Here is a 25,454-nt window from a genome sequence, read left to right on the forward strand (position 1 = left end):
CAGACATGTATGTATCATAGCACCTCTTGCACTAACATATTAGGGACTCCAGTTCCTCGAACAATTAGCAGCAACAAACAAAACAAAAATCTGCAATAAAGCTCTTAGTTACACATGTCGAAGGACCAAGAGCAGCACCATTGGAATTCAACAATGTGATAGTGATGCTGACAACTAATTGTTGCAGAAGAAAGTATGGTTGTTGAAGGTGATCTAGCACAAGAAGTATAAGAAGTTGAAGCAGCAAAGAAAACCATTTCGAACAATGAAGCAACATGCCAACACAATCAATCATTCACAACCAGCAAACAGTACCTCAACACCATCAGATTTGTCATTGATACATTATACCAGGGTGGAAATATAACAAGCCAGTGAGCCAATGAGATGTAGAAAGCACTCATTCAGCAACATTATTAGATGCAGCAAAGCAGAAATGAGACAAAATGCAAGAACTTGAATAGCATATTGAAAAGGAAAAAAAAAATCCCCTTATTCAGTTATTGCAGCAGCGCACCGTGCAGCAAAGTCTTCAACTGTATTATTAACCTTTGATTATTCTCCATAAGGCCAGTGCACATTGGATTATCCATTCACATAAGAAATAAAAGTAAATAGCACCATTGAAGATGAACTTCAACTGCATTAAAAATAGAAGAACAACAGGTTGCATATTGAACACACATGCAAACTTAACACCAGGTTGCATACTAAGTGTATACAAACTCAACAAAGAGAACTCCAACATGTACTTATGTAACTCACCAACTCCAATTCGAAGTCCAATCGCAGAAACCCCACGAAAAGCACAAGATACTTCAACACCGCAGTAAGGACTTCCTTGAAATAAGAATTGAGATGGGAAGTATGAAGAATAAGCCGTTAAGCACCACGTGCAGAATCATTTTCACCCACAAACTCTCAACCTTCTGCTGAATCCAATTGAGTGGAACGACTTTAAGTTTTCGCCTTAACTAGACCTTTGTGTGGCGGACTAGAACGCGCTCAGACCCTTTCGGCATCAGGGAACAAGAACAACAGATCTTTATTATGAAATTAGATGTAAAACAAGCTAATTATGATGTATAAGGCAGTTGAAGATGAAACTGGATGATGTTGAGCTAGTGATGTAGAAGTTGAACATAAAAGTAAAAATCTGAAGTAATCTAAACATATAATTGGAGATTACCAGCAGAGATTTGAATTGAACCAGTTGAGGTAAATGAATCCAGCTCCAATTGAAAACGGTGACCAAAAGCATCAAGAGCTCAAGTAATTCAACCAAATTTCAAATCAAAAAATCATACTTAATCCTGTCTGTTGACATAGCATAGGTATCAAACCACATAAAAACCCTAATTCGTACTAAAAAACACTATTAATGGAGATGGATGAAGAAATTTACCAATTGTTGATGTAGATGTAGATGGAAACCCATAGAGGAGACGAATTATACTCAAATCTGAGATAATTTATGAGATCACCCTTTAAATTTCTATCTATAGTGGCAACATCAGAAGATGATGATTAATCAATGGTGGTGGTGATTTTCGAAGATGAAATAATGATGGTTTTGGTGAAGAAATTGACAGGCTAGGATCGGTACCCTCAGAAATTGATGATTTCTGAGTCTGATACCATAGTAACATTAGGAAAACCTCATGTCTACGTTGCTTACGGTTTGTAATCGATTGATTAAAAGAAGATAGATTTCCAATGTTGAGGTTATATACCCAACTCCCCACTCTCTCGATTACAAAACACCGACACCCTCCTCACACGTGTGCACCTGGCATATAAACAACCTGACCTGAACTCTCAACTCACAGCACAGACCTAACCATGTCCACACTTGCTATTTGCGGGTAGTTCATGTGACATCTGTTTTCACTATTTTGGTGATTTTTTCTTCACTTTTTGAATGATTTTTTCTTCTCTTGAAGACGATTATTTTTTCAATTTGATGGTGATGTGTTCAATCTTTGTTGGTTGTTTCATACCTTGCTATTCTAGATTCGAGAACATCGACGATGCAACACGACATCGCTTTGAGTTCATCTTCAACAAAAGGGATTTAGGGCATCCGGAATTTTCGTTCATATATACAAGATTAAGGGCTAAGTACTCCTTTCAAAATGGTCGGAATTGATTCCGAATTATAGCATCTTTTTTCTCAATTTCTCATACAAAAATTAGGTACCTTTGCAATATTTTGTTTTTTCGCTTCGCGTTTTACATGTATTCGTATTTAACGTTTTAATTTTCTTGTAATTTGTAAACAATTATGTAATAATCTTTTGGATTGTATAAAATATAAAATATGGTGTGATTGATCATTAAAATATAAAATATGCAGGATACGATGGCGCTCCTTTCACCTGGTCAAATAACAGAAAAGGAGAAGCAAATATATGCAAAAGAATTGACATAGCCTTGGTATCATTTCTTTGGTCCCAGAATTTTTCGGACACCAAGGGAACTCACTTATCTAGAGTTGGGTCAAATCATACACCTATTTTACTAGATTCCAACCCTAAAAAACTTAAAAAGCAAAAACTTTTTAGGTGTATTAGATCTTGGATCCCCCGTCCCACGTTACATAAAGTAGTAAAACCGGCCTGGGACTTACATTCCAATAATTTGACAGGTATAAATATTTCCTTGAAACTTCAACTTCTATCCTCAGATTTGGCTCATTGGAATTCCGACATATTTGGCAACATTCATAAAAAAATTAAGAACTTAAACAACAAAATAGAGAGCATTCATCGATCCGAAAATATTTCAAATGACATAGAGAAGTTAAAAATTCTGCAAGCAGAATTAGGAAAATGGTAGAAATAAAAAATGATTTCTACCATCAGCTATCTAGAGATAAATTTTTCAAGGAATATGACCAGAATACATAGTACTTTTATGCCACGACTTCCAATAGAAAAATATTAAATTCCATCAATTCACTTAGAGAACCCTCTGGTCTTTGGCTATCTGATAGGAACCAAATCAATGCTTTCCTGGTAAATCATTTTACCCAAATAGGCACGTCCCAAGCCAACAATTACAATTTTGATCTATCTAACATCATTAAACCTTGTATCTCTGAAGCGGAAAACTTTTCACTCCTAGAAATTCCCACCGAAAATGAAATCTGGCTCACCTTAACTAATATGAACCAATGGGGAGCTCCAGAACCAGAAGGATTCCAATCATGATTTTTTAAAGCTAATTGGGAAACTTTTGGGTCTGATATTATTAACACAGTCCAAGATTTCTTTAAATCCGGTATCCTTGATATAGATCTTAATTATTCTTTCATTACTCTCCGAAAATATCCACTTCGCAAACTCCAGGTGATTTCAGACCTATAAGATTAAGTATTACCATCTACAAATCAATTTCAAAGCCCATCCTCAATAAATTAATATCACCCAACAAATCAACTTTTCTCCCTGGGAGCCAAATCACAGATAATATTATAATTTTCCACGAACTTATCCACCCAATAAAAATATCTAAAAAAAAAGAGGCTATTTAGCACTTAAATTAGATCTCTCTAAGGCGTTTGATAGAGTGGAGTGGCATTTCATTAAAAAAGTCCTTCTTAGCTTTGGCTTCAATGAAAATTGGGTAAACCTCATAATGCAATGTATCTCAACAACATCCTCCTTTATTATACTCAATGGTTCCCCGGAACAATAATTTAATACCTCGAGAGGATTAAGGCAAGGAGATCATTTATCTTCGTAATTGTTTCTCATTTGCATGGAAATACTATCTAGGCTTCTTGATAAAACAATTATAGATAGGAAAATCTCTGACCTTCAGATCAACAAAAGCGCTCAGAATATTTCTCATCTCTTCTTTGTGGATGATTGTTTCTTATTCACAAAATCTGATCCGTAGGAAGCAAAGAATCTTCTAGATATCTTATCCTTGTTTGGAGATATCATTGGTCAAATGATAAACCTTCAAAAATCAGTGCCTATTTTAGCCCCCGAATTCATCCCAAACATTGAAAAGTAATAGCAAGAATTCTTAAAGTCTCTTTGATGACAAAAAATGACAGATATCTCGGTACTCCCCTCATTTTTGACAAGAATAGAAAGGAAAATTTTGAGCCGCTTCTACAAAAATATTACTCCACCATGCAAGGATAGAAATCCAAACTCCTTTCTCAAGCAAGTAGGACAGTTTTAATAAAGTCCATTCTGCAAGCCTTCCCAACCTACCAAATGCAGGTGCTTGCTCTTCTGAAAGAAACCTTGGATCAATTGAATCATATTCAAAGAAATTTTTGCTGGAAGAAGGAGGGGAAAAAAAGACGAGGAGGTTTCATTAGAGCTTGGAATAGCATTTGCAAACCTATTTTGAAGGAGCGCTAGGAATTAAAAAACCCCACAATTTCAAAATAGCATTGCTCACGAAACATGACAGTAGACTAATAATAGAAAAACGCCAATTATGGGTCCAACTTCTCAAAGCAAAATATTTCCCAAATTCTCATCCTTTAGAAACCACTAGAACCTATAATTATCGTGGATTTGGACGAGCATCCAAAAAGGTTTGGACTTGATTAAAGGAAATTTTGTATGGCAAGTCAAAAATGGAAAATCTGCAAAAATATAGGAAGGTCGGTGGATTCCAAATTCGGAAATAATCTTTCAGCCGTCAAATCTTCAAGAACCAGCACCAAAATTGGTTCAAGATCTCAGAACTGAAAGAATAAATGAGATCAAGAAAAACCGAACAACTTCTTTAAACCAGAGGACAGAGCAAAAATCCAAGCCATAACTCCAAGGAGACAAGAACAAGACAAAATCAGAGCTCACAAGCGTTGGTATCTCAAGCTTGTTGTCAAGTTTAGTTGCCAAAACTATAAGTCTTGATTTCTAGTCTACTTATAACTAAGTCTCGAATTAGGATATAAAGTGTAATTGAGTATTATACTTCACGACGTTCATCGATTGAAGACGAAAAACTACTAAGGGGAGCTTGTGGAACTTCATCAATAAAAGGTATATGGAGACTTGAACTCATCTATCACTCAAAAGTCTATCTACTCTATCTCTTATTTGAGACAAAAGTCGTATAGCTATATAGACTTCAATTATACACATTTGATATTTCGAGCTGAGTTAAACTCGTTTACAAATTTCTCGAAATATGTGTTAGTAAGCTTTCACTTTAACCAAGTTCATCTTATATTCTTGACGGAAGTCAAAAGATGATCATGTGAAAATCGCCTGGTAACATCTTACATGATTTGTGTGAGACAGTCATTTGTAGACTAGGAATGTTTCGAATTGATCATTCAATCACTTGAAAATTTCTTTCAAGCTAATAGTTTGTGTGAGACAGCTATTCCCGTCTTCCGAGAATGTTTCAATGGTTGAAATAAGAGTTTAGAACAATTGGATATAAGCACAATATGTGTACTTGCATATGTGTAATCCAAGTCCGGGAACCATGATATTATAGATGGTGGATTTTCGACAAAGGCTAAAATCGTAAACCCATAATCACACGAACTTCTGATCCAGCAATCATACGCGAGTATCGAGACACGGGTCTCTCATCGAATCTCTGACTGAGAATACTGTCTCTCAGAGTACATGCAGATATGTAGTCTCTCGGCTAGGAAATGGCATATCTCATGAATACTGAACACTTCAGTAATTACTTCTATATAGAATTACGAGATTGGACGGCACCTAGACAGCTTGCCTGCTAGTATAGAGCAATAACGTCTTCAGGATACAAATAACAGTTTTCCCTGACTATATAAAGGATATGACGCTTCAACTAGCTCATGTCGCTCAGAATAATTAATGCTCCTAGACGATCGTACTAGTATAAAGCCATCAATTAATTATTCCTAAATTCTTGGATTCATCCACTGAATTTTTGAAAATATTCAAATATTTTCGTAATATTTCGTTACTTCAATCTATGGTTCTTCCCAGCAGAATTACATGGGTTAGTAATAAATATTCAACATACGGGCGTTTGAGTTACCTTCGAGTAAGCCCCGACTCAAAAGGTGCAAGTGTATTCGACGATGATGCACTAACAATCACTTACGCACAAACGAGTATTTCAAAATACGACGAAACGATGAACCTATGCAAAATAGGAAAGAAAATAATAAAATATTAACCAAGGCGCTAGGGGACTGGGCCCACTAGCCAGTCGGCCGTGCCGTGGCCAGTCCCACACCAGTTTTATATTTATCATATTTTTGTTATTTTCCTTGATCTTATGAAAATCCTTTCATTTGAACAAATATCATTCGTTTTGAGAAAACTCCTCAGTTTCATGGTGTTTCCTTCGCACCAAGGAAATAATATAAAATTGGGAAAAATGCCGTGGGGCCGTGTTTATTGGCCAACCGGCCATGCCTTGATCCCGGCCGGCCCCACACCTCATGGTTCCTTATTATTTTATTAATATTTCCCTAATCTCATGAAAACTCCTTAATCTCATGGTATTTTCATAAACCCATGAAAAATATAATATAAAATTAGGGAAACTCGTGGGACCAGGCCCCCGCCGGCCGGCCATGCCCTAGCCGGTCCCACACGTCCCTTTATTTTATTATTATTATTTTAAGTTTCCTTGATCACATGAAATTCCTTGATTTCATGGTATTTCTCTCAAATTATGAAAATTCCTTCAAATCATGGAAATAATACACAAAAATTACATAAAATTAGGGAAACGCACGGGACCGGGCCTCAGCCGACCGACCATGCTCAAAGCCGGTCCCACACGCCCTTATTTTATTATTTTAATATTATTTGTTCCTTAATCCCATGGAAACTCCTTCACTTCAAGGAAACTCCTTAATTTCAACAAACTCCTTGTTTCATGATATTTTCATAAAATCATGAAAATAATATAAAATTAGGAAAAGACACCATGGGACCTTGGTCACTGGCCGACCGACCATGCCTTAGCCTCAGCGGTCCCACGCCTCATCATTCCTTCATTTTATAATCATTTTCCTTCATTTCAGCGGTCCCACGCCTCATCATTCCTTCATTTTATTATTATTTTCCTTCATTTCATGAAGTTTCCTCAGTTTCAGCAAAACCCTGATTTTGTCATATTTTCTCAAATGGTTGCTCAAATGCACGCCAGAAAATATCAAAATTCTCAGGACTGAAACATAAAAGTTTTGAAGACGTGAGCATGTTACCTTGACCGACCAAGGTGGGCTCTTTGGCTCGCAAGGAGTCGGTCCCACGTATTTTCATGATTTGACCTAATTGCACGTATTAGGTCCAAAACTCCTCCAAATAATTTTGGAATTTTCATAGAGCGGTCGTCATTCGATCCCGTGACCATCCATGGCCGGATTCATGACCCCTTGGTCGGTCCCTCATCTTTTCATAATTAATTAGGTTTTATCACCTAAGGCTCTGACGAGCATTTTTCTAATAAATGATTAAACCAGCATTTAATCATTCTTTCATCAACAAATCACCAACTCTTCAAGAGACCTTGGTATTTGCTCACTCGAGCATATGGGCTCTACATGGCCGATACATGATCCCATGTAGCCGGTCCCTCTTTCATTCCATGGTTAATTTTCAAATAAACCATCAATTGATCGAATTAGGGTTTCTGAGTCCAAGGATCATAATTCCAGATTCAAACACCAATAACTTTACAACGATCTCATGATCAGTATTTTATTAATTATGCTCGGTTCAATTACCAGTATTTTAAATTAATATTTTATCTTGGTCACGCTACCAATAATTCATCAAATGAGCAAGATTTGCTCAGATGAGTAATATTTGCTCAAACCAAGGAATATTGGTTCAACTATCAATATTCAAAAATTCATCGAATGAGCAATACTTGATCACCTTAACTATCAACGTTTACTTAAGAATCATACCTTTGTCTCAACAGGCACGTTCAATTCATGAGTCTCAGGACATTTTGCAAGATCATGTTCAACTCAGCAAATACATGGACTCATCGTCCCATAAATTCATGAAGTCAACAACTGACTAATTAACCACGAGGCGTCAATCGTGTCACATGGGGGGATATTAACTAGGGTTTTGGTCTGGCGGTCTACGACACGTGTGTTCATACACACGATGGAATGTGAGCAAGTCGTGCAATCAGTTGAAGGAGTTAACAAAGTAGTGGATGGAAAATCGACCAAGTCTCCACACGATGAGAAACTGGTTTCAAACACGATTTCCATTTTCCCACTCTTTGATTCCATCAACTGTCACACTTCATGGGATCATGGTGTCTACAATTCCAGCAATATAAATAAGTCTCTGAATCATGATCGAATATACAAGAATATCACGTCAAACAGACAACACGAGATTAACAACTCAACATCTGAGTAATCACTCTCAACAGAGATTCAATCATTCAGAACTTATGTTATTCAGAATACATAACACACCTACAATCTTTGATTACCATTGATTCCACACATTTCTTAGCTTCCGTCCTACAGATCGACCCATCCTCTCTTGTGATCGAATTTACTTTGAAACGACAATTGTCTTGGTTTAGGCCGGAGTACTACAGATTGATCTCTCGAATTCAAAGCACTCCCTTCTTGCAGTGCATCTGTGTGAGGTTGAACATTTCGCTCGGTTCAAGGAGTCTCCTCCGCATGGTCGTCTCCTCAATTCCGTAAAAACCAGCAAATCGTTTTCCCCCATCTACAGATTGGCGACCATAGTGGGAGATCATTCTCTCGGTTTCAATCTCACAAATCCACAAGATGGCTGGTCTTAGGTCTGGATTATTCACAGGTTCCAACGCAAACGGCTCTAGCACTAGCAACAACAACAACAACAACGACGACGACGACGATAACAAGGATATCCCGGGAACGATTCCGTCCTCTAACACTGGCGGTGGTGATGTTACTCCTCCTCACGTCAACGCGGAGGGTCATACTTTGTTCGACCGACACCCTGAGGAAGTCAGAGGAAATCCACCACCTACCATTGCTGATCTCATCAAAGTGTAAGAGACCCTTGCACAGAATCAAACCGATATGGCTACTACACAGAAAGAGATATTCAATTATCTCAAGACTCTCACTGACAAGATGTCAGAGAAGACTTAAGGAAAAGAAAAAGAAAAGGAAACATCCTCAGATGCTGATCCTGAGGTAGTTCCAATTCATACAGTGGATGACAGCGAAGTCCGCAAAGCTGCAGACGATCCATCAGCGAAGGAATCATCAAGTTTCATTACTCTGGAAGATTTGGAACTCCTCTTGGAGAACCATGGAAAAGACAAGGCCTCACATATCCATCGTCACCAGCCTCCATACCCTGCTGCTACGCAAAGGATTCCTCTTCCAAAAGGTTATACCTCTCCGACTTTCACTTTGTATGACGGAACAGGCAATGCTCGGGAGCATGTTTCTCGGTTCCTGGAAGCCTTGGGTGAACATGAGCATAACCATGTTGTTCGCCTCAAAGAATTTTCAAAATCCTTGAAAGGAAGGGCATACACCTGGTACAACAACATTCTATCAACAATTGTAGAGAAATGATTAACGCCTTCTACAGAAAGTACTTCTTTGTCAGAGCAAGTTACTCTCTCCGATCTTAGAAGAATGTTTTAGAGGAGCAATGAACATCCCAATGACTACGTGAAAAGATTCAGAGTCCAGGCCCTGGACTATCATGATCCAAATGTCACGGAGCAACAACTGGTAGACTTGTGTATCAACGGCATGATCTCGGTCTACAGAGATTTATTGGAAAATCTTCGTTTCCATACCTTCTCAGAGCTTCATGAAGCGGCGAAGAGATCGGCAACTATTGCACCCGTTTTGCTGGAAAGAACAAAAGCTACAAAGGTTGAAGAGCCGCGAGACACTCAAGGTAGCAGGCATTTGATTAACAAGCAATACAACCTCCAAGCTTTCATAAATTTTGTTGCATAAGGGATCAAACAGATAGACGAGTCACAACGCAAGCATGCTTCTTCAGCTCTTCCGGAAGCACAAAGAAAAGATAACCAATCTTGAAATGCACGAACCTCAACCCTACATCAACAAACGGGGAAATGATCATACAGATTCTAAGCTCACTCTTTTCATTAAACAAGTGATCGGGTTACTGGAAGTTTGGATTCAGGTTGGTGCAAGCAAACCGACATTCATCAGGAGGCATCTGACTGAAAAAGAAATGAAGAATCCTAGGTATTGTTGCCTTCATAAGTTCACCTATCATCTAACAGGTGGCTACAACATTTTGAAGAGACGTTTGATCCACAATAGCTTCAACTGGTTACTGAAGGAGTACACAAGAATCCTCTCCCAATCATAACCTTTACACTTTCTGAACAACCTATCAAAGAGGCAGTTCAATCCTTGGTCGAACATGGATTGCTCTATCTGTCGAAGGCACAAAGGAGAGACATGTTCACAGCACTGAACTACATCGTGTCAAGAATTCCATTCCGGAAATACTTCTTGAGCCTCCATCCATAGACCAAGAGATGTACGACTGGGGACTGCGTACCATGGTCAATCTCAGAAGAAACGAATTTGGAAGAACGTTGATCGATGTTGGCACCGCCATCAACAATATTCCACTGAAAAACATCGGATCCACAGGTATCACTCGACAAGGAGCTACTCATTCTCCCATCTCAGATACCTTGAAGGAACGCTCGGAAATACTTATGGCTACATCACTCTCAAAGTGAACATAAGTTCAACCTGGACAGAAGCCAAGTTTCACATAGTCAGGAAAATCCAGGATATGACATGTCCTTCAGACGAGCGTGGATCCACGCTGAAAATATGGGTACTTACAAAGCGCCTTTGGTTACACATCTCTCCAAAGAAGAAAGTTCTGATCAAGAAGATTTGGCGGACGTTCCATCATCAGAGCACTTGGAGGAATTTCGAATTTTGGCGAGGTTGAAACAAGAACCTGCAAAATGCGCATAAACATTCATCCAAAGGTCCTGCACTCAGGAAAGTCTCATTCCTCCCATTTCTATGTCATTTATTTCCTCACATGTTATTCTAGCATGGGGACTCAATTATGCTAGCATCTCTGCTATTGCAAGACGCTATAAGTGGGTAATCTCACTTCAACAATATTTTGCCAAGTGGTTGAATCTGACATTTCTCCGAAACGAGCATTTCACTGAGACATACATTACTGAGATGGTGTTCAAGCATGGAAAATTTTTTTGGGGCGTTTCTCTATAGCCTTGTACAAGTGTCCTTGCGTACCACAAAATCAGAAAGCTTCAATGTCCGCACAAGTGTTGAATCCCACTACCGCAAAGAAAGGAATGCTGAATCAACATAGGATACTCGAGGACGAGACGATCAAACCTACGACATCGGACGCTTAAAGGGTGTGAAGCCTCAACACTCGAGCATCTAAGAAAATCCTTACAACAGCTGTCAATCACCTACTTCTCCAAGGCCAACTGAAAGTCAAAAACCTCTCATCTCTGAATGCTACATTCTTCAGAAGCCTTCAAACTGTACTCCCAATCAAAGAGTACACCTTCGATAATAGCTCCTCTATCTTCAGCACAATATCTCTACGGTGACACACTGATTCAACACCGACACGATCAAAGTTCAATCGATAGGTCTTCATTATCCCGTGATAATACTTCTGGAGAAGATACAACGTTGTCACAAACTCCTTCAACACGCTGGGGACTTGATCTTATTGAATAAAGTACGCTGCTGCTATTTGCCGCAATAACATCAATTCCCTGACAAAGCCACTCCGCGGCTCACTGGATGGAGGAGAAACACTATATTGATAATCATGGTTCTAGCCTTCTGGAGCAACTCCAACCATGGTATCGGCGTCAACAAGGATATTTGGAGGAACTATGTCCATGGTCTCAGCATCAACAAGAATTTCTGGAGAAAATTCAATCAAGATCTCAGCATTAACAACGGTCTCAAGAGCAACATCCTCATGACAAAGCTCCATCAACTGTCCATTATCTACAATCTAAGTCTGGAAGTGTTACTCGATGGATCATACTTCTCCAAGCACTAACGACTCATATCGAGACGTGTGGAAATGAAAATATGTTAGCATCAAAGTCTTCCCAAATCTTACACGACGGACAGGCACAAGCCAAAGTCTTCTACAAGATGTTCTCATCACCTCTACAAATGAGATACAACATGCTTCATGGGTTTACAAAAACGTACCAATGGGTGAAGAATGGGACAATACTTCCTTAACAAAAGATGTTCGTTTATGTCTCTGCTATAACATACCAAAAGGGCGCATCAATCAGACATACAAGATGAAAGATATGGCCTTTACCGTCAGGTCTACGAAATATGAAAAATTTGTACGGGATTACAAATTACAAATGTGCATCCTTCGTTGGCTGACCTCTACAACTCCAAATTGAGTGATTCTTTTCTCATGTGATAACTCATCCTCTTAGCTTCAAAAGTTGGGTTCAAGCGTTGAATTTCGACGTCGTATGAGGTTCCTACAGCTTCCAGAGCGTACATGCAAGCATCAATTCTTAGACGGGATTCATAACTTCCACAGTCGATCGGTGTCCACCATGTCTTTCCACCAAGTATTTCATCAAGGTACCTCCAACTTCAACCACCTAGGTCTTTACATCAATTTTTTTCTACCTGGGTCCTCTATCCAAGTCTGGACAGAAGAAGAGAAAACGAAAAGGAGAGATTCAACAAGATATTGGGGACTGACGGTCCACTGATCATGACGATCAGTTTCACAATCCAAGACCCATGGCACCAGACTCTCATATGCTAATCATTCATCATAAAAGGAATGCTACCACCGGGACATGAAACCATGGTCATTACATCATCCCCTCTCGAGAGCAACCTCAGCTAGGGTCCCGTGACCAGGGTTTCAGAAGTGATGTTTCTACAACTGACAGAAACAAGATGGCACTGCAAGCACCATGCTCATGTATCAATGAAGGGGTTCAGATTTAAAATTAATAAATGGCATTAAAATCCTTCATCAAGTGTTCAAGACACGAGCGAATGGTCTAAAGACACAACAAGGGCGTTTTACAACAAGCTCGTCTGAAACGATTTTACACTATCTTTCACAAAAGGGTGAGCTGGGAGAAATTGGTGAAGAATCTAAGGATGTATCTTATCCCATTCTCTTCGCATGTATGTCCTCTACAACATATCCAAAATTCATAGTAATTGGATGAACGAGCAAAGAGATGTGGTCGAAACATTGGACTACATGCAGCTGAAAAGTTTATGGAAATCTCCTGGAAGTTTATTGTTTTGCTTATTTTGGCCCCTAAACATGCTCAAAACTCGAAAAGCTTCTTTGATAAAGCTTGGAAATATTCTGAGGATGACAAACATGGTAGACCGCGGAAATCCGACATCGGACGAAGATTCTACAACGTTTTTACTGAAAGACCGACTTCTGGATTTTCTGATGACGAATTATGATGAAGTTCATCGTTCATCCACATTTGAATCAGGATCTACACCATCAACGCAAATCCTGACTTCATCTTCAGCCGATAGTATCATTTGCTGAAGTTGGCGGTGCTTCTACGGATAAAGGACGACTCCCAGATGATCGAGAGACATACAAAGTACCAGCGTCTCTGAAAGGTTGATTCACCTCGGCATGAACATCTGCAGAATTCTTCATCTTTGACTTTATATTTCTGGAGCGTTCGCCGGAATATCCAGAAGGGTGGTTGTAACCAGAACTCGCCACTATCTGAGGCGAAAGACATGGAGTCACGGATGTACCGACAACAAATACGCAACAAAAATGGTAACAATCCAACTCTTACCTATTTACAATTTCACTAGTTGTAGTGATTATAACGTCGGAATTTCGAAAAACTTGATCGTTCCTTCAAACTTGCAAAGACGAGCAAGATTAATTATTCAAAATCATGACTTGATTTTCATAAAACCATAAACAACCTACGTGAATTTTAACATCCGCTGGTTTTTCAATAATTGAGCAGACGTCCATTCTACAATTGTGAAAACTCACATACAGACATTATTTCACCATGTATAATTGTCTATTTTCACCAGTTTTTCAAAATCAAAACATTGATTTTACAAAAATATATACATATTTTAACGTGAAACTCACGTAAGTTTGAACAATATATATATATATATATATATATATATATGTATTTTGCTTCATCGCACGAGCATCTGTCTTTGAAGCGAGAGTATAATTTTTAAAGATTTCTGAAAGCTCGAAGATAAAAATTTTCATGAAAGCTCATAAAAATTTTTTTATTACTAACAGACGCACGTCTGTTCAAAAAATAATTCTCTCGTATGAGCATCAATCTTCGAAACGAGAGTTTATTCCACTTTGTGAGATCTCACATATTTAAAATATAAAGTTTTGTTTTTCGCGAAAGCTCATAGACCAAATTTTTATCATTAGACTCAGGTCTATTTTGTTGTTTCTTAAACTAACGAACAAACAAGCGTCCGCGCTAAAACGGATTCCTTTCTTGGGCCCGGATCCTTGAATCCTAGACCAACCAAGGTTCTACCATCGAATCAGCGGTTCTACACTAATTTATGCTCGTTGGATGACGCTCTATTATGCCACTGGGGTTTTCGCTCAAACCATGGTTTGCTCATTCAGTCGAAATCCGGTAACGTCTTATCTTATGACTAAGTTTAATTACTTATTTTATCAATAGCAGGAAAATCACCATTCAGTGCTGACTGAGGAACATGACTGTCCCTCACTAAGCAGGGGACATAATATGGATGGTGGATTTACGACAAAGGACAAAATCATAAACCCATAATTATACGAACTTCTGATCCATCAATCATACGCGAGTATCGAGACACGGGTCTCTCATCGAATCTCTGACTGAGAATACTGTCTCTCAGAGTACATGCAGATATGTAGTCTCTTGGGTAGGCAACGACATATCTCATGAATACTAAACACTTCATTAATTACTTCTATATAGAATCACGAGATTGGACGGCTCCTAGACAGCTTGCCTGCTAGTATAGAGCAATAACGTCTTCAGGATACAAACAACAGTTTTCCCTGACTATATAAAGGATATGACGCTTCAACTAGCTCATGTCGCTCAGAATAATTAATTCTCCTAGACGATCGTACTAGTATAGATCCATCAATTAATTATTCCTAAATTCTTGGATTCATCCACTGAATTTTTGAAAATATTCAAATATTTTCGTAATATTTAGTTACTTCAATCTATGGTTCTTCCCAGCAGAATTCCATGGGTTACTGATAAATATTCAACATACGGGGGTCTGACTTACCTTCGAGTAAGCCTCGACTCAAAAGGTGCAAGTGTATTCGACGATGATGCACTAACAATCACTTGAACGCACAAATAAGTATTTCAAAATACGACGAAACGATGAACCTATGCAAAATAGGAAAGAAAATAATAAGTAATAAAATATTAACCAAGGCGCTGGGGGACTGGGCCCACTAGCCAGTCGGCCGTGCCGTGGCCAGTCCCACACCAGTTTTATATTTTATCATATTTTTTGTTATTTTCCTTGATCTTATGAAAATCCTTTCATTTGAACAAATATCCTTCGTTTTGAGGAAACTCCTCAGTTTCATGGTGTTTCCTTCGCACCAAGGAAATAATATAAAATTGGGAAAAATGCCGTGGGGCCGTGTTTATTGGCCAACCGGCCATGCCTTGATCCCGGCCGTCCCCACACCTCATGGTTCCTTATTATTTTATTAATATTTCCATAATCTCATGAAAACTCCTTAATCTCATGGTATTTTCATAAACCCATGAAAATATAATACAAAATTAGGGAAACTCGTGGGACCAGGCCCCAGCCGGCCGGCCATGCCCTAGCCGGTCCCACACGTCCCTTTATTTTATTATTATTATTTTAAGTTTCCTTGATCCCATGAAATTCCTTGATTTCATGGTATTTCTCTCAAATTATGAAAATTCCTTCAAATCATGGAAATAATACACAAAAATTACATAAAATTAGGGAAACGCACGGGACGGGCCTCAGCCGACCGACCATGCTCAAAGCCGGTCCCACACGCCCTTATTTTATTATTTTAATATTATTTATTCCTTAATCCCATGGAAACTCATTCACTTCAAGGAAACTCCTTAATTTCAACAAACTCCTTGATTTCATGATATTTTCATAAAATCATGAAAAATAATATAAAATTAGGAAAAGACACCATGGGACCTTGGTCACTGGCCGACCGACCATGCCTTAGCCTCAGCGGTCCCACGCCTCATCATTCCTTCATTTTATAATTATTTTCCTTCATTTCAGCGGTCCCACGCCTCATCATTCCTTCATTTTATAATTATTTTCCTTCATTTCATGAAGTTTCCTCAGTTTCAGCAAAACCCTGATTTTGTCATATTTTCTCAAATGGTTGCTCAAATGCACGCCAGAAAATATCAAAATTCTCAGGACTGAGACATAAAAGTTTTGACGATGTGAGCATGTTACCTTGACCGACCAAGGTTGGGTCTTTGGCTCGCAAGGAGCCGGTCCCACGTATTTTCATGATTTGACCTAATTGCACGTATTAGGTCCAAAACTCCTCCAAATAATTTTGGAATTTTCATAGAGCGATCGTCCTTCGATCCCGTGACCATCCAAGGCTTGTTTCATGACCCCTTGGTCGGTCTCTCATCTCTTCATAATTAATTAGGTTTTATCACCTAAGGCTCTGACGAGCATTTTTCTGATAAATGATTAAACCAGCATTTAATCATTCTTTCATCAACAAATCACCAACTCTTCAAGAGACCTTGGTGTTTTCTCACTCGAGCATATGGGGGCTACATGGCCGATACATGATCCCATGTAGCCGGTCCCTCTTTCATTCCATGGTTAATTTTCAAATAAACCATCAATTGGTCATCAATTGATCGAATTAGGGTTTCTGAGTCCAAGGATCATAATTCCAGATTCAAACACCAATAACTTTACGACGATCTCATGATCAGTATTTTATTAATTATGCTCGGTTCAATTACCAGTATTTTAAATTAATATTTTATCTTGGTCACGCTACCAATAATTCATCAAATGAGCAACATTTGCTCAGATGAGTAAGATTTGCTCAAACCAAGGAATCTTGGTTCAACTATCAATATTCAACAATTCATCGAATGAGCAATACTTTCTCACCTTAACTATCAACGTTTTCTTAAGAATCATACCTCTGTCACAACAGGCACGTTCAATTCATGAGTCTCAGGACATTTTGCAAGATCATGTTCAACTCAGCAAATACATGGACTCATCGTCCCATAAAGTCATGAAGTCAACAACTGACTAATTAACCACGAGGCGTCAATCGTGTCACATGGGGGGATATTAACTAGGGTTTTAATCTGGTGGTCTACGGAACGTGTGTTCATACACACGATGGAATGTGAGCAAGTCGTGTAATCAGTTGAAGGAGTTAACAAAGTAGTGGATGGAAAATCGACCAAGTCTCCACACGATGAGCAACTGGTTTCAAACACGATTTCCATTTCCCCACTCTTTGATTCCATCAACTGTCACACTTCATGGGATCATGGTGTCTACAATTCCAGCAATATAAATAAGTCTCTGAATCATGATCGAATATACAAGAATATCACGTCAAACAGACAACACGAGATTAACAACTCAACATCTGAGTAATCACTCTCAACAGAGATTCAATCATTCAGAACTTATCTTATTCAGAATACATAACACACCTACAATATTTGATTACCATTGATTCCACACATTTCTCAGCTTCCCTCCTACAGATCGACCCATCCTCTCTTGTGATCGAATTTACTCTGAAACGACAATTGTCTTGGTTTAGGCCGGAGTACTACAGATTGATCTATCGAATTCATAACACTCCCTTCTTGCAGTGCATCTGTGCGAGGTTAAAAATTTCGCTCGGTTCAAGGAGTCTCCTCCGCACGGTCGTCTTCTCAATTCCGTAAAAACCAGCGAATCGTTTTCCCCATCTACAGGTATGCATACCCGTATGCGTACTGTTTGGTTTAGCCAAGGTCCGGGAACTCAGCATGCATACCGATACGTGTACTGGCGTGAGGTTCAAGTTCCGGGACTTTACTGAGGTTGTGGTATGCGTACCAGTTCACGTACTGGCGAATCCAAACTCAGTCCGGCCACTAAGGTATGCATACATGTTTGCATACTTGAGTGGGTTATGTTCAAAATCGGTTTTTTCATGAACTAATACATTTATATATTAAGGAATGCAATATTTTGCAAACCGTGGCTATAATGTTCGTGACTTGATTCGAGTGAATCGAAACCGATTTTGCTTCAATTGTGTCTTGTATACTTCTTTGAGAATATAAACAATTGAACAACTCTAGCACTAGTTTCATTTGAGTCATTTGAACTAGTTATGGTTAAGATGAATAAGGTTGATATGAAAGTGTTCATATGACTAACTTCGATTAACTATTGTTGATCCAACAAAGGTGCACACGTTTAGGTACGGTTACTCATATCTAAATGAAGTCACTTTTCATTTATGTGTAACAAGCTAAATTCGATCTAACGGTTGAAATATATTAGCCAAGATATTGCGTGTTCTGATCTTGTTGTTTTCTATCGTGATTGAGTATTATCTTCTTTAAGATTGGCTCGAGATTTAATCTCCGATCGACAAGATAAAAAAAAGTAGTCACAAACATCTTCGTCTCATCGTTTGTGATTCCACAATATCTTGTTGCGCTACCATACAATTAAGATTATTGTGAGGTGATTGATATTTCTAGGTTGTTCTTCGGGAATATAAGTCTGGTATATCAGTTGGTTCATGTTCACCTTGATTTATCAAAATACGGAACAAAAACTCGTAGGTTTATCTATTCAGTAGTCTTTTCTGTGTGAGACAGATCGGTTTATAAAGTCTTCGACTTTGGGTCGTATCAACTCTTAGTTGTGGGTGAGATAATCTAATGGAATAAAGTGTGTAGATTCCTGCTGGGATTCAGAGACGTAAGGAGCGCAACTGTACCTTGATCAGTGTGAGATTGGTTAGGGCTCAACTACATTCCTGTCTGAAGTTAACTTGGAGTAGGCTAGTGTCTGTAGCGTCTTAATACAGTGTGGTGTTCAAATCTGGACTAGGTCCCGGGGTTTTTCTGCATTTGCGGTTTCCTCGTTAACAAAACTTCTGGTGTCTGTGTTATTTCTTTTTCGCATTGAAAAAGCGGGGGTCTAACAACACCACCCAATATTTCTCTTAGCAATTTGTATGGACTAACTCTGAAACACTTTCTAGAGAATCAACTAGACAGACCGACTCAATCTAGGTAAAAGTATCTCAAGGAGTTAATATCTCTCTCTTGTTTTGATTCACTCAAGCTAATAGAAATCAGCGAGTCTATAATCAAACACAAGGAATAACTTGGACGGTACCAAAGACCAATGTCCAAGGATCAATAAATATCAATCAACAACCAAAGGTCGGATTTCCAATTGATTGATTCAAACGCACAACCTGTATTATTTCAATTATATAAACAAATATAATGCGAAAATAAAAATAACACAGACACCAGAATTTTGTAACGAGGAAACTGCAAATGCAGAAAAACCCCGGGACCTAGTCCAGATTGAATACACACTGTATTAATCTGCTACAGACACTAGCCTACTCCAAGATAACTTCGGACTGGACTATAGTTGAACCCCAATCAGTCTCCCACTGATCCAAGGTACAATTGTACTCCCTACGCCTCTGATCCCAGCAGGATACTGCGCACTTGATTCCCTTAGCCAATCTCACCCACAACTAAGAGTTTTTACGACCCAAAATCGCAGGCTTTAATAATAAACAAATCTGTCTCACACAGACAAGCCTATCAAAGGATCAATCTGTCTCCCACAGAAAAACCCTAAAGTTTTTGTTCCGTCTTTTGATAATAGTCAAGGTGAACATGAACCAATTGATAATCCGGTCTTATATTCCCGAAGAACAGCCTAGAGTTATCAATCACCTCACAACAATCTTAATCGTATGGTAGCGAAACAAGATGTCGTGGAATCACAAACGATGAGACGAAGGTGTTTGTGATTACTTTTTATATCTTGCCTATCGGTGAACTCTCATGATCTCAAGCCAATCAATATGATTGTACTGTTACGATAGAAGATGCAAGATCAGATCACATAACTACGATAAAAGTAGTATCGGTCTGGCTTCACAATCCCAATGAAGTCTTTAAGTCGTTAAACTGGTTTTAGAAGAAGAAAACCAAAGGTCAAAGGAGAATCAACTCTAGCACGCAAACTAGTATCACAAGTAAGGTGTGGGGATTAGTTTTGCACAATACTAGATGTCTCCTTTATATAGTCTTTCAAATCAGGGTTTTGCCTTAGTTACAAAGCAATCAATATTCACCGTTAGATGAAAACCTGATTTAGATTCAAGCTAATATTTCTTAACCGTTAGATCGAAAACTTAGCTTTTCATACACAAATGACTGTACGCTTATAGGTTTGGTAACCACACCCAAACGTGTACATTGTTGGTTCAACAATAGTATATCCAAAGAGGTTAACCATATGAGCGTTTCATACCAACCATGTTCTTCTTCACCATAAATAGTTCAATTGACTCAAATGAAATAGTTAAGAGAGTTGTTCAATTGCAAGGAAATCTTATGTAACTACACATGACACAATTGAAGCAAAGATGATTTGATTCACTCGAATCGGTTCATGAACTTTAGTATCCACAGTTTACAAATGCATTCCTTAGTCTTTTAAGATTAAGTTCAGAAATCATCTTTAGATATATAACCTTCTCAAGTTCGCAGACTAGGTTCGCGGACTTAAGACACCGGATAGAGTTTACAAACTCCAACATAAATTCTCGGGTTTGAGAACTACGCCGGTTCGCGGACTGGGTTCACCGAGTGGGTTCGTGGACTTGTCTTACGCAAGTAGTTTGTCAACTCCAGCAGAAATTCTCGGGTTTGAGAACTTCGTCAGTTCGCGGACTTGGCACTTGCCATACTTTTGGTTCTCTTGATCAACAAAGTTCGAAAAATTCGGTTCAAGGAATCCATTGGTTATGTAATCTAAACTCTCATTCCAATCATTGAAACATTCTTAGAGGACGTTATATAGTTGTTACACTATTTCTCGTCAAAGAAATTTTCAAGGTGATTGAAACATTCATGACTTTCGTCACTAGGTAAAGATAAACTTGGTCGAAGCGAAAAGCTTACTAACACATATTTCGAGATATAGATAGGCGAGGTATACTCGGCTCGAAATACCAAATGTGTATGATCTAGTATATATATATAGCATACGACTTTTGTCTCAAAGAGTAGGAGATATAATAGATAGACTTTTGAGTGACAGATAAGTTCAAGTCTCCACATACCTTTTTGTCGAGAAGTTCCACCGGTTCCTTGAATAGATCTTCTTCTTGTATGATGAATCGCCATGAAGTCCTTGAGCTCAACTACACTTACTATCCTATTCCTAGACTTAGCTATAAGAGACTAGAAATCAAGACTTTTAGTTTTGATCACTGACATTGACAAACATGCTTGAGATAGCAACGCATGCGAGTTTGACCGAGCAGTGCTCTAGCACGCATTATATTTGTTTATATAATTGAAATATCACAGGTTGTGCGTAAGTTCAATCAATTGTGAATCCAACCTTTGGTTGTTGGTTATATTTATTGACACTTGAACATTGGTCTTTGGTACCGTTCAAGTTGTTTCACATAATAATCAGGCTCGCGGATTTCTATATGTTTGATTTGCTGATTACATTGTGAAAAAGAGATACAACTCTTGGATATATTTCCATCGATTGAGTCTGACTGTCTAGTTGATTCTCTTGGAATTATATTGGAGTTTGTCCATACAGATTGCTAAGCGAAAATATTGGGTGTGGTTGTTAGACCCCCGCTTTTTCAATCTTTACTTAAGAAATTTTTCGGCTAAAAATATTTATAATGTTTTAGCTAGTCAAGTTCAAGATAACGATTCTTTGATAGAATTCCCATGGGAAAAAAATCTGGCAAATGCAAGTAATTCCAAGAATTAAATTATTTATTTGGAAATTAACCCAGAAAGCTCTGCCAACTTCGGCGAGACTTGAGGCCCATAACCCAGATATCGATCCTCACTGTCAGATGTGTAATACCCAAGTTCAGGAAATCGATCATCATCTTTTCAGATCCCGTCCTTTCGCTAGAGCTATTTGGTTCAGCTTTTCTCTTGGAAACTTATCATCGTCAAGCAATACTGACTTGATTAGTTCTGGGTTAAGGGTCGGCTATCGAACCCTGAGTCGGCTCATGTTGTGGAAAAAATATCTACCATTTTATGGTTCATCTGGAAACACGGATGTTCGGTTGTTTTTGAGAAAATAACCCCATATCTAATTAATCTGATTGACCGGATCAATAGATTTCTACACTCTATCCCCCCAAAAATTACTCGAGAGGGAATTAACAGCCAAAAGACTAAGTCAGTTAGAATCAAATGGTCAGAATTAAATACAGATTGGATAATCTTTATCGATGTTTCTTTTAAGAAAAAGACATTTCAATGGGATATACTTATATTCTTTACTCAGCAGATCACGAGTCTTTCACGCACATTTCAGCGGGATAGGAAAAGGCATCTTTGACTTTTCATGCGGAATCAAAATCCTTGCTAAAGGTTGTTACTTGGTTAAAAGAGAATATATTGTCAAGCATTTCAATATTCTCGATTGCAAAGCACTGGCAGACAATATAAACAAGGTAAGCACATATTTCTGTTGGACAGCTGAAAACACCGTGCAGGAAACCAAGACAATTTTGGAAGATCTTCCTCAAGCTCAGATAAAGTTTATAAATCGGAAGTACAATTCAGCAGCAGACCACATAGCTAAAGAAGCAAAAATAAAAAAAATTCAATATTTGTCTTCTAAAGTGTAAATTTTTTTCCTGAAATCTAGCATTTATTCCAATGTTTTTTATCACAATAAATTTATCTTTTAATCATAATGAAATTAATGGAGTACTATTTTTGCTGGTCAATATATTTACCTTTCCTACCAAAAAAAAAAAGAAAAAAAAAAAACTTCTTCCAATCCCATGCACTAGTAGTAATCGAGATGACACGATTTAACGTACTATATATACACGTGTTCTCGCTGATTTTCCAGTCATTCACAAACTTCTGCAGTGATTCTAACAAACAAAATCTGAAGTCACAACTTATTATCAAGGGTGACGCACTGATTGGAACTGAATCATTCTTTTTGTGTATCCAAGGATTCCAAAATATAGAGCCCTCTTTTGCTCGCATACATTAACTTGGCACGTGTCTTGGTACAGCGGAACAGATTATACGATGTTGTGTACCTGTGGTGTGGTGGGTACAGTGCCTAGTTAGTAATTCGGGATTCGGTAAACGTACGGAACGGCAAACGTACGAGTATTATACGGTTTTGTAAAATTCAGATTCGGTCCAAAATTCGGTCAATGGGACGTGATTCGTCAGTAATTCGGAACGGCATACGTACGTGTATGATTCGATTTATAAATGTGAGTTCCGCTCTGAAAATTCGGTATCTATATATAACAAATAATTTGTATTTATAAGGTCATAGACCAATTTTTATGCATATGTGTGAGTTATTTAAAGAAAAAATAAACTTAATATGATGATATTAATAATATATACAACATTAGTTATCCAAGAGGACGTCGTATGGTGGTTTAGATGCTTGGTTAGTGAGTTTGAGATCTCTCTCACCTTCACCTTCAAATCTCTTCAGTCGTTTTTGTTTCATAAAAATCACAACACGTCTAATATTCGGTCGTGTATGCTCGGAAGGCAGTAAAGCCCAAAAAATGGAGTCTTTGAAAAGTAAAAGCTAAAGAATTTATGGCGAATTAAACGGCCGTATCATTCGGGATACGTAAAATTCGTGAACGGTTCGCGAATAATTCGGAAATGCCACATAATACGCGACTTGGATTCGGAGTTGTAAACGTACGCGAATAAGACGGTAAAATTCGTGATACGTAAAAATTCGCGAATGATTCGTGAATCATTCACGAACTTACTAACTAGGGTACAGAGTGAATGACACATTGAAACCGACTCTGTGATTAAGGTACGGTCAAAGATACGACTGTTGAGATACTTGAGATAAAAAGGTTTGGATTTTGGAAGCTTTATTTACGTTCTTGTTTGATTGCACGAAATATTGCAGCACCAAAAGTATTGTTAAAAATAAATAGATTTGCACTTGTCAAACTTTTGCTCTCACTTACGAGATATAACTGAAAAGTAAAGCGCTATCGTTAATTCAGGTGAACTGTTCCAGAAAAATTGATCAAAAAAAACAACAAAAATCTATTCCAGAAAAAGTGAGCTAGCTTCCTTTTATAGAAAAATCCCAGTTAAGGAAACCAGTTTACGCAACATAAACCAAAATTCTACATCGACAAAGGGAAATCCCGAATCTATATCTAATGTGGCTCAGGCAAGACTCTAACACCGTGATAAGAGAAAAAGTTAATTGAATTTTGATTGGCGGATGCCACCCCTACTTCGCTCGAAATCGGCTGCGGGATCCTCTCTTAGTCAATCAAGCATATTTTAAACGGAAACCGAAACTACACAAGAATAAAGAAAAACAGAAACTTGGTAGGAATCCAATTTGCAAAAAGCTTAGGTGTCTCTTTATGCCACTTACAAATATATATATTTTGTACAAAAATTGGTTACCTGTTAAATAAATCAATTCTGTTTTAGTATAAAAGATAGGGAAAAAGAAAGAGGTGGAGAAGGAGAAGGAGAAGGATTCTATACTGATCAGTGTTCTTAGGTTACATGTATATAATACATGTATATACATGGAGATGGGAAAACTAAAAAACATCTGTTTTGGGCCGCACATCTATGGGCTGTAAGCCCTACAACACTTCCCCTTGTGCGGTTCAATAAAACTTCATATGCAGTGCTTCACATATAGTGTTTCGAATGTAGTTCTTCAAATGTCGTCCTCTCCTTGATGACTTGTGCCGAAATCAATTGCCTCATTAAAACTTTGACAAGGAAAAACCCAGTGGGAGAAAACCTTGGTACAACTCTTCACATGTAGTACTCCATATGTTATCTCGTACTTTACATATAGTTCATCATATGCAATACGATCTTCAAAGACCGAAAAGTCTAAGTTAATTACCTCGTTAAAACCTTGTCAGGAAAATACAATTGGACAAAACCTGAGCTAAGGAAAAAGAGTACAATTATTGAGAAGACTTGGAGCAGAATTGGACTCGCATATGTTGTCTCATTAAAACCTTGACAAGGAAAACCCAGTGGGACAAAACCTTGACGAAAGGAAAAGAGTACAATGCGATAAGTCCATATAAAGTTATTTC

The 25,454-nt window shown here is 38.2% G+C and overlaps 1 long non-coding RNA gene across 1 annotated transcript; it reads right to left on the reverse strand.

Annotated features, from left to right (window-relative positions):
* Positions 1-314: 314 nt before the first annotated feature.
* LOC113318679 lies at positions 315-1,695 on the reverse strand. Its single transcript, XR_003344756.1, has 2 exons — positions 1,190-1,695; positions 315-1,012 (listed from the first exon to the last, which is right to left on the reverse strand). It is a non-coding gene; the product is annotated as an uncharacterized LOC113318679 (long non-coding RNA).
* Between the last annotated feature and the right edge of the window lie 23,759 nt (positions 1,696-25,454).

This window comes from Papaver somniferum, chromosome 10 (assembly GCF_003573695.1).
Source record: "Papaver somniferum cultivar HN1 chromosome 10, ASM357369v1, whole genome shotgun sequence".
Lineage (NCBI taxonomy): Eukaryota > Viridiplantae > Streptophyta > Magnoliopsida > Ranunculales > Papaveraceae > Papaver > Papaver somniferum.